Raw genomic sequence first — 11,606 nt, forward strand, 5'->3', positions numbered from 1 at the left:
TATTTTAACATGCCCAATTAATTAGCTAAATTGAAATATTATATTATTTCAATTTTTATGCGAGATTAATTTATTATTATAATCGTCGATGAATGTGTTTGTGCATTTTGGATTTAATACAATACGTATAATTAACTATAATATTGTATTTATTATGCTTTGAAATCATTATATTTTAAAATCCAAATGAAGTTATTGATTCCTTTAATATAATTGTGTCTAATTATTTATAAACGTCATTGCTATCTTTTCCATGATATGATTTATAAATAAATACATGAGTCATGTTGTTAAAAAAATCTTTTATTTACTCCTTTTATCAGTGTATAAGAAAGGTAAGCTGTGGGGGGTAACCAGGGAACACAGAATTAATCGGAACTGAAATACCTAACGGGTGTGGAGAACAGGATGGCGATTCACGAATGAAGCAGTATGACCGGTTGCGCAACGTAAGCGCAAGCCTACTACAACGAAGTATATTAAAAGTCGACCGGTAGTGTCGAGTATAGTATGCAATTGAAGTATACACGCTTTGACGGTAGAGGCTCTAGCAACTCTCTGTTTGACATATTATTAAATGTCAAAAATTCGTACGTAGTGAACAGGCTGTTATATTTTTTTTTTATCTTTTACATAACTATTACCGCTGAAAGTATTTAATTAAATTCTCACTTAAATATTTATTGTGATTTTGTAATACAGAAACTCACATGTTTGTTTGCAAAATACAACGGAAATTTCGTATTGTAATATATATTGGAGACGTAACTAGCTTGTTTAAAGATTAATTGGCTACGTACTTCAACAATGAATGATTTAATCATGCAACGTTAACGGTAAGTACTGATGAAGTCATTACCAAAATGGATAAAAATGTTATTTAATTTCCATGAAATTCACAAGCGTTCTGTCATGGCATGTTTAATTTCTATCTTACTCTAACGCATGGACATGAGGTATAAGCATGCTGAATGCTTTCTCACTCGCACGTATCCATTTCGTTCGAAGCTCTATACACACAATATCTCCTGTAAAACTAAAAATTTTACGTACTTCAGTTAAAGCGTTTCGGTGACGTGTTTTGCAGTGCTTCATTCGTGAATCGCCCTCCAGGCAACTGATTTCGAGTGTGGAAGAATATGGGATAAACTTAAACACTTGTCAAAAGTACGTCGTTCTAAGCTTGTCCTTCATTCCGACTACTGCTCTCGGTTCATGCACTGACGCTCGTTCAATATTGGTGTATTTGATGGTTGCAACACACTATTGCACGTCTGTGTTTCATTTTCGTAGACACTTACGCATTCAAAACCCTGCTTCAAAATGTAGTGTATTGGGGGGTATAGCCTATCGGAATTCTATTTATTAATCTGTTTTTCCTTTTTTTACCATGTTCGATCCTAAGAAGATCATAAATTGGCCTCCAGAGTGGAGGTTGTATTAACAGATTTTTTTGTTTTTTTTTTACAAGTAATGGATATAAGCCACTTGTCCAAACAAATATTGAAAAACAACATGTGAATTTGAAGGCCCGGGATCCATAACATTATAAGCCGACACAGTAACCATTCAGCCATCGTAAGTATGGACAGCCATATTTTTAGGAATTGAATTTTGTTTCCTTCGTCTACTTCTAACCATGGAGTAATAAATGCATTCATTCACTTCGAGTAAACAAATTAAACTGGTGTGCAGCTGTGTGAATTAGCGGCCAGCGTTTGAAATGTCAGTGCTACATTCAGTATATGAGCAGATGGCATTGTGACTCAAATTCGAGTGCAAGAGGTATGACGTGATTGTCATGCCTAGAACATTGTTTACAAGCGGTGACACTTGGATTTAAACATGTAAACATTAACAGGGTGTTTTTAACAATTTTCACATTTAACCGGTTATATCGAGATTCTACTGTACTTTCTTTATTTGCTCTAGATCAGTGGTTTCCAAACTTTATGTTACTACCCCCTCTTGCCTCCCCCCCTTTATTTCATTAAATAATACAGACACCTTTTTAAATAGCTAAATAGCCAAAAATGTAGGAATACAAAAATGAAAAAAAAACTTAATTATAAAAATAAACAAGGTTTTACTACTTATATCGTCGTCATACAAGAGAAAGTGACCAAGTGCATTTTTTACGAAATTGGTTTTATTGACTATTTGACATCTTACTAACATAATGGTTGTCTGGAAAAAATGACCAACTGAATTTCAGCCTGGAAACATACTATCTCGAATTTATCAAAATGACTATCTGCATTAAGGCACATTTTTTGCCAAGCAAACTTGACTATTAGACACATGGTCATTTCTTTTTGTAATCTTTTACAATAAAAAATGACCAAGTGACAGTTTTCCTTGTAGTAGTGAAGTTAGTTATTTATTTCTTACGAAACGTTTGACGTATCAATTTTCTCTCATTGTAAAGTGATAGAATTCATTCATAAAATGATCTGTAGAAGTAAAATAATGGTGGAAATGTGTCAACACCAATTCAGAGGTGAGTTGGAATCTATTTGTTTATCCGTTGTATAAACATAAACATTTTCAGAGCAGCTCAATCCCGACGAAATAAACATAAAAATAGTAATACCATATGCAGTGAATGAGTTAAGAACTAAATTTAATGCCGCCTATTTGACGCTTGCATTCTGACGGTGCTGCTTTAGCGAATCATGGCACCTTACGAAGACTCAGAGCAACCGTATACTAAACTTAGAAAACAGATGTTTGCGACAGATACTGTGTGTGCAGTGGTATGACTTTATGAGCAACGAGGAGATAAAAGATCGCACTAAGTAGCCTCTCATCACGCTAAGAGTGAAGAGGCAACGTTGGACCTGAATTTCAACCTGGCTTGCCCATTCTTTAAGCCAACCGGATCTATAAAGTGTATACGACAGAGCTACGGGATGCTGGTTTGACCTGGAACAATGCAAGAAAACTGGCGAGCGACAGGGATTCTTGGAGGCGCCTGGTGTCCACATGCTCTAACTAAAGGGCTGATATGGTCGAAGAAGATCTTAAATTACTTGCTGCCAAAATAATGAAAAATCGGTATGAGCGTGTCAGACCAGGACACATTCTCCATAAAATATTCTTATAACGACGACGTTCAAACCCTGTCAGTGTTTGGGCGAGGTCGGCCACCACTTGTTCCCCCATTAAAATACTTATTCAAAGAAGAACTCAATATAACCAGGCTAAAAAAGAGATTTTGTAAAGCTGTGTAATACTGGAGCAATTCCTCGTGATTATCATGGATGGTACAGATAACTTGCTGAAAATAACATGCCAGACAGGGCACCAGGACCAAACATGGATTCTCAATCTGAAGCAGAGTATTTTTTTACATTAATTTATTTTAATGTACTTATATTTTTGTGACTTTTGTACTTTTTCATGTAAAGCAACTGGGTATATTTTCCATAGAAAATTTAAAAAATGTAATCTATTTTCGCCATTCTATTCAGAATGCACTCAAAATAAAGTCAATTTAAAGAAAAATACCTATACTTCATTTTTGTTTTACCTGTATTCCAAGAATGAAAAGTGACTATCTGCAGTTTTTCCATTAATTCATGGGTGGTAAAACTGACCAACTTCATTTCGTATTTTTTAAAAGCTAGAACAAAAGTGATTTTTTCAAATATTATAATTTCATTTTAAAAGTAAATATCATATCTACACCTACAAAAATAATCAGAAATGTGAATGCAATATAAGGATTTTTTAGATTGATTACAAATGTTAAAATGGCTCTCCTGAACAATTTACTATTTTGCACTTGGTCACGACGATATTAGGTATATTCATTTTTAAATTAATTTATTTTTCATGCGATGGATGTGCTTGTTTATTAGCACAAAGTGCTCTTTTTCTACTAAACGGGATCGATACTTGGATTTCATTGCAGCTAATGCAGAAAATCCCGTTTCGCATAAATATGATGTTACGAATCAATGGTAGCAATACTTTACTTACAACTTGCATTTGTTTTCTTGACAAAGTATTATATTATTCTTCACTTCGATTCAGCCAAAATTGGACTAGGGTTTTTGTTTCAATGAAATATCGCATGATAAATCTATCATTTTTTTCTTTTCAATAGTAGTCAATCCAAATTCATCATCATTCATTGACAAATGGATTCTATCATGGGCCCCCCACATCCTGAAGCGGGCCCACCTACCTATCGCTGAGGTTATGGGCAGTGTGGTGCTCTTAAATAGTGTTTCCTAAATTATACACGGGAGTTATCATTTAAGCATAGCAATCATCATATAGGTATCACATCAAATAATTGCAATGCACAACCACATATTTAAAATATTTAATAGTCCTGAAACAAAGTAGCGCTTTTAAATTTCTAGTTTTTTAACTATTAAAGTAAATTTGTGATGTGTGTTATGCCCGGGCCCCCAAGCTTTTTATAAACTACTAGCTGACCCGGCAAACTTCGTACCGCCTCAGAATCAATAATCTTGTGTTAACTTATTAGCTGAATTAAATTCAGTTTTTTATTAAGTTAAAATGAATACTCAAAATGAATAAGTTCAATAAATGTGCAAAAATCAAATCAAAATGAAAAGTATTTTAATTATATTGAACTGTACACACCGTACATACACGATGACCGCGTGGATTAAGCGCCGGTCTATAGTGTCGAGGGTCCCATGTTCGAATCCTGGGTCTGGTAAGTTCACATATTGTGATTCAATTTCAATTCAATGATGACTACCGAGCCAACCTTCAGTCGTAAATTGTGCGGTGGCAAGCCAAGCAGATCCAATGAGTTTAAAAATTCAGTTGGATAGTTGGTTGCTTCGTCTTCGTTTGTTGCACAGTCGATAGATTTGAAGGAATGCAGTGGACCAACGATTTGATTTTGAATTGTGAAGTTTAAGTGATCCACATCTTTGTTCTTTACCGCCTTAATGCTCGTTCACTCAACCAATTGTCATGTTTGTGATTAGCAATGATGTTCGGTAACACTTTGTTGATGAGTTCGTCCTTAGTTGAGAAGAAATTGGAAAAATTCAGCGGAAACGAAATCAATCCGCTCGATTCATCGACAGGAACACGGCCGTTACCGATAGTCAGCAATTGCTTGGAGAAATCTTCGGCAGATGGATCGTTTAGCAATGCAACTCGCATGTTTGTCGTCAGCTGAAGTGTCTTCACATAGTACCACAGAGTCGATGATTTGAGGCAAGCATTTATTTCACCAGCAGCGGTCGATCTTGGAAGTGGAGTGTTTGGCGAAAATCGCCAGATAGTAGAATCATTGCGCCTCCAAAACTTCTTTGAGCGCAGATCTTTTATAGTTCGATTGAGTGCTTTCAATGCGCGTTTGTGCGCCATTGTGCATCCATCCCAGGTGATGATTTTACTTGCTAACAAAACTTTGGCCATTGTTGCATGTCGGTTTTTCAGTCGGCAATTTCAATGTTGAATGAGGCGTTCGGCATCCTTCTAACAACGTGGCCGCTATCCCAGAAGAAACAACTGCTACAGCATTTTCGGATCTCGCACGAACAGTAGCCAAAATCAATGACATGAGGAATGTCTTCCCAGTTCCATCGGGCGCGTCGAGGAAAAATAAGCCACCATTTCCATCATCAATTGCCTTCATTAACGTATCGTACACTTCCTTCTGTTGATGGTTCAACAGTGGTACATTCGTTCGAACTGATTGGTTCAATGCATCTCGATCATATTCACGATCACGTTCCAATTCTCGATTGAAAGCGTCGTTCATTCCACGATGTGGCGTTGGCATTCCTAACTTGACTAAAAAACTGCCGCACATGAGGTAACACATGTATTCGATCAAAAGCAAAGCCTGGTTATGTATCTCCTCATTCACCTCGAGATCGGGATTCCCTGAACTGACACAAATTCGATGTAAAATGTCTTCTGACATGTCATCCTTTCACTTGTTCCACAGTTCAGGTGGATTCGATGGGAAGCATGTCGAAATAATGATATCAAATAATGTGCGTATCTGACTTGGAGATGCAGAAACAATTGCTTCAGCGATTATCATATCCCAATGAGTATCGTTTCAAGCAAATTGAGCTGTTGACATGAAGCACGAAATGTTGGGCACACTACACCATTGACAGTTAAGACATTTCGACTATTGTTTGTTTGTTTCTTCTTTATTGTTTCTGTCATGTATCAGAGATGGCGTTGTATACGGATTTAATTTTTTTGCGATTTTCTTTTATTTTCGAATGTGCGAGGTTTTCATCGTTCAAATTCATCGATGTCAGTCAAAAGCCTTTCCATACAAAATGTATGAGAAAATTAATTTTCTTCATAATTTATTTTTTCCGTGATTTATCCAATGTTTTAATAGTTATTCTGCTATTCGGAGCGAAGACAAATCCAACAAATCAAAGATTATAAAAATCGGTCCAGCCGTTCTTGAGTTATAAATGGTGTAACTAACCCGACTTTGTTTTATATATATAGATATATATCTATCTATATCTTATATAACTGCAAACCTGTGGCTACATTTGTGTTAAACTTTTCACGCCTCCCAGTTTGGAAATCGCTGCTCTGGATCAGTGCTCCGCAACCGGTGTGCCACGAGACGATGCTAGGTGTGCCGCGGCACATTGTGTAAAAAAATGCAAATAATTTTGTATATTATACAATACTTACCTAATGGCCAAATTTGCGTGCATGGCTGGTAATATATTTGAGCACCTGAATAAAATTAATAAAAAAAACGCAAGGTCAGAATGAAAATATATTGATATGCTTCACTACCATAGGGATATTAAATAAATTCACTACCATTGAAAACAAGCAATGAATTTTGGGTCCGGCCCAAAACTTATAACTTTGCTGCAAAAGAAATTTCATCATTACTTTCATACAATCAATACGACTGGATTCGAAACCCTTTTGCAACCAATACCGGAAATTCTGTAGAAGCACTATAATTATATTCGTGAGGAATTTTGTTGAATTGAGGAACGACGTGACGCTAAAAATGAATTTCGCCGATGTTCCATTGGCTATTTTCTGGATTTCGGTTCATAAAGAATATCCTCGGATTTCCGACAAGGCTATCGCAGTTCAGCTCCCATTTTATACGACATATACCTATGTGAGCAACTTTTTTCAACTCAAGCTATAATTAAAAATTTTAAGCAGTCATACGATCAACCAGATAAGTGAGATAAATACAAATTACAATTTTTCTCTAATGGTTAAAAAAAAAGTCGCCTGCGGCGCTATATTACTACGCTGATACTAATATTTTTAAATATGCGATTGAGTGTTTGAAATACAAAAAATAGCTAAACATACAATGAATACCATTATTTTTACCTCAAACACCATTTGAAAAACACTACCTACTTTAGAGTATCACACTGTCTTTAACCTTGGTGATAGGTAGGGGGCCCGCTTCAGCATGTGGGGTCCATATTTTGATGTATAAATTGTTTTACCTGTGGTGTGCCGCGGAATTCTGGGAATACTTTTGGTGTGCCATGGGTGAGAAAAGGTTGCGGAGCACTGCTCTAGATGTTAGTATTATAAAACATTACACTGTGTTCATATTACCATTAGAAGCAGTGTTGTTATTCCATCTGAGTGCAACAGTTTACAATGAAAGATTTTAATCGCGAAGAGGAATATATTGGCCAAACTGCCATATCTGATGATGGTGATTGAGATTTGAATCACTTAAGTTTTTAGAGTATGATGACGATATCCTTTGAAAACAATACTGTAGACTGCACTACATCAACTACATATATAATAGGCCAGTATTTCATTGGGATAGTGGACTGTTCCTCCGAAGAGCAATAACTTTGATTCCTCTTCCTCTAGTGCAAAAACAATTGATGAAGTATGTGGACAATCGAGGTATACAATGTACCTAACATTCCTTAGAAAAAACTACAGTGCATAAATAGTGATTGTCGGTTAATTTGGTAAAGTGACGAAAAGATGATGTGAAGTTGTGATAACCCTCCTGTTCATGTGTATTTTCAAAACAATATTCATTATTTTGGTGTAAAAATGTTGACGAAAAAGATGGGCATATCGATATTTGGAAATAGACGTCACATTATTTTTTTCTTTTTAACTCTCTTAAAGGCCATGAGGTCCACTTACAGTAGTAGGACTATGAAAGTCTTAAAATGAGCCTGTCGTTCAGGCACAGGCAATGAAGGGAAGTAGAGATGTTTCTTAGATGCGGAAGAAACCTAAAATGTTATAATCAACGAGTAACGATTGTAGGGTTAAAATGCGAACACGTAAAGTATAAGACAGCATTGTTTGCAGGAATTTATTCAAAATGAATACATGTTAATAAAAATACAATCTTTTTATTATATATATATATATTTAATTCACTTACAGTAAAACCTCATTAATTCGAAATTGAATGTGTTCCGAAAAATTCGAATTACGAATTAGAAGTTTCGGAAATTAATGCGGTTTCACTGCATGTATATATTTAGAGAACACGATGAGCAAATATTACAGGGAGAATCAGTTACGTTAAGGTAAACTTAACCCACAGATACAGTACCGATTATTTTATTTTGTTTACAATGCCAAGGCACACTTATACACGTAGACACAATCGGCTGCCAAAATTTAAAACATAGCAAGGGACATTTTTTCAAAAATGCTTGTATTCTTTAAAATATTTTAAAACTGCTTAATTTTTGAGATATTTAACATTAAATAAACCTAACAACTATGCCTTGCCGCTGTTTACAAATTCATTACACAGTATCCAAGGTATTCTTTTATATTAGATTATGTTATTCTTGTTAGATTACAGCAACACTGTAATTTGAAGTAGACTTGATTTATATTGAGTTAACCTAACTGTTGGCATATTTCTTGGGGTTTTTTTTTATTTCGCCACCCTAATTATACAGTTTTTAGAAAACTTCTTCTCGCATTAAATAATATTACTAATGACATCTACGCAATAAATGTATTATTGATTTGAAATCACTAAAATTTTAATAACACCAAGGTTTTGAATCAAATCTGTGTACATACTCAGTTTTCAATTTGAGAATCCATTAATTCCGTATTGATAAAATTAGTAAGCAATATCGATAGGAAATTTAAAATTCTATATAACACATATTAATTATAATATTTAACGATAATTATAGCAAATGGGATTCAATGTTGTTTGCCTTTCCTGAAGTCCCTTACTGCGTTTTGAATTTTGACAGCCGCAATTTGAAGGTACAGAAAAAAATACTGTTATCGGTGAAGCAACTCTCCAATAAATACTTCCTAGTATATATTTACATAGTACATACCTTTCAAAACCGTTACACATAGATCTTATTTAATATCAATAATATTAAAGTGATATTCTATTCATTACAATACATCACAGCTTCAATGTTACAAGGTTGCATATGAAACTTGTCAGTTTCAAAATCCGTTACTCAATTTCTAATTTGTTTCATATTTTTCTCGATTTCGTTTCTGAAAGTTCTTTTCCATCAATACAGCAGTGGTAAAAGGTTGAGATAGGCTCCAGGAGATCTGACATAGTGTACAACTAAACTTTGTCAGTCATACTTATTTGTTTTCATTGAACTAAGAATACAAATTGCAGATGGTATTGTTTAGTTTTTAAAATTCAATCAAACCCTCCCTAAACCAAACGATAATAGTTATTAGATAGAAGATTATTTTTTATCTATTATGGTTCGGGTAAATCAGGGTTTAATCGAATTTTAAAAACCATTTGGACAAAACTTAAAATATTTTATGTTACATTTATTTTTTGCTAAGATAAGTCAGCTATGGTGTGAAATTCCACCTTATTTTATGAGTTTTCTGATGCGTATTTAGCAAGCTACATGCCTATTCAAAAACGTTAGATCTGGCGAGCAAAACTAGTTGGCAACGCCGGATATCGGCAACTGGAGAGAATTTAAGAAAAACCGAGGAGAAGTTTCAACATTGAAGAGCCAGGGATAAAAGACAAACTGTCAGAACTGTTGCTGTCCGTATGATTAGCTTCGTTTGTTACATATACCTAAATTCTTTTTATTTTTGTAATTTCCATGTGCTCTTCTCTCCTCGGCACTTTGCATTAAAGTAAATTCTTTAAACTCAATAAGAGCTCTCTTAGAGCGTAGCAACCTTAATCTTGGGTATCTGCTTCCAGGACATTTCCAGTTATACATTAAATAGATACTTCACATCGCCACTGTAGGGTCCCGTGATACGCTCGATTAAGACCGAGTGTGGTGCGGGGCGGGTTTGGTTTGGAGGGATTAACTTCAATGTCAGAACTGTTGGTGAAGTGAATCATGACTGGCAGCATTGGTGTCCGGGGACAACTGGACTGAATGAGGCAACAACACTATGTGAATAACAAAAGCCCCAAGTCTTAAGATAATGTTCATTTTCGTCATATAGAACCTTGTAATATCGAAGCAGTGATATGGCATTGGTATCATAATGCAAAGGCCAGAATCCATCTGTTGCGCATCTACATATTATCCTCGGTCCATCTTGTAAAACTTGTAAATCCGATTGTAATTAAATTGATTTTTGAAAATACTTTTGAACACGCTCGTGCGATTGATTATATAACTCTGAGTAAGATTCTATACATGACAAATGTAATTACAGTCGAACTTGGTTATTACGATCACGGAAATAGCGAGATCTAGGATGTAATGAGGAAACATTCGTTGACATTTTAATTTATGATTTTCTCCATATATTTATTCACTTTTATAATGAGCTACTTCTCAGGTATACCGAGCAAAACTGTTAATGTGCGATCGTTTAAAAACGACTTTTAAAATTGTTTTGACCCTAAGCAATAAAAGCTTTCAGAGCAAATTCAGTCGGTCCCATCTTCCTCGTAATAACCAAGTTGGATTGTATTTCAAAAATCAATCAACAAAAATCAAATTAGCTAGCCTCGTAAATACCAGGACCCATTTTGCTGATTGTTTTTATTTATTTTAAAATATTCAAAATTATATTTTAAGTAAATGAAACTATATTTTTTTAGCACCACAACACGCCATGAGGCTCAATGACAGTAGTGTAGTGAAACAGTAATTCAAAATCACATAAATATATTGTGACATCACATTGAATTGAACCCGGAGCCCCCTACGTCAAAGCCCAGTGTCTTACGCACTGGACTACGAGCTGACAAAAAAAAGATTTATAACATTTACAAGATGGAACAGTGATAATATTGTGAAAATTATATGTATGCAGTTCGTCGTATCACAGTTCATCGTGGGCTGTTGTACCGGAAACAGATCTCAATGTATCATAATATAACTGAACGACATGCGACAAATGGACACTGGACCTTTGGCCCTTTTCACACCACTGAGGAAAAGGGTTGAGCAAATGGCCGACAGATCTCTATTAAAAAATGGACAGCATTATGCGTTTACAGATCAATGACTTATACAAAAAGAATTATTAGTCATCATTAAAAACGGCCTTTGAAATCATTGAATTAAATAATAAAAATCTTAAGAACTAATCAATATTGTGCCAATTGCATACATACGAGGCTTCTATTGTTAATTCATTGTAAATCAAAATATTTA

Source organism: Rhyacophila brunnea, unplaced genomic scaffold (assembly GCF_057557595.1).
Source record: "Rhyacophila brunnea isolate RB1 unplaced genomic scaffold, BYU_Rbru_1.0 scaffold_23, whole genome shotgun sequence".
NCBI lineage: Eukaryota > Metazoa > Arthropoda > Insecta > Trichoptera > Rhyacophilidae > Rhyacophila > Rhyacophila brunnea.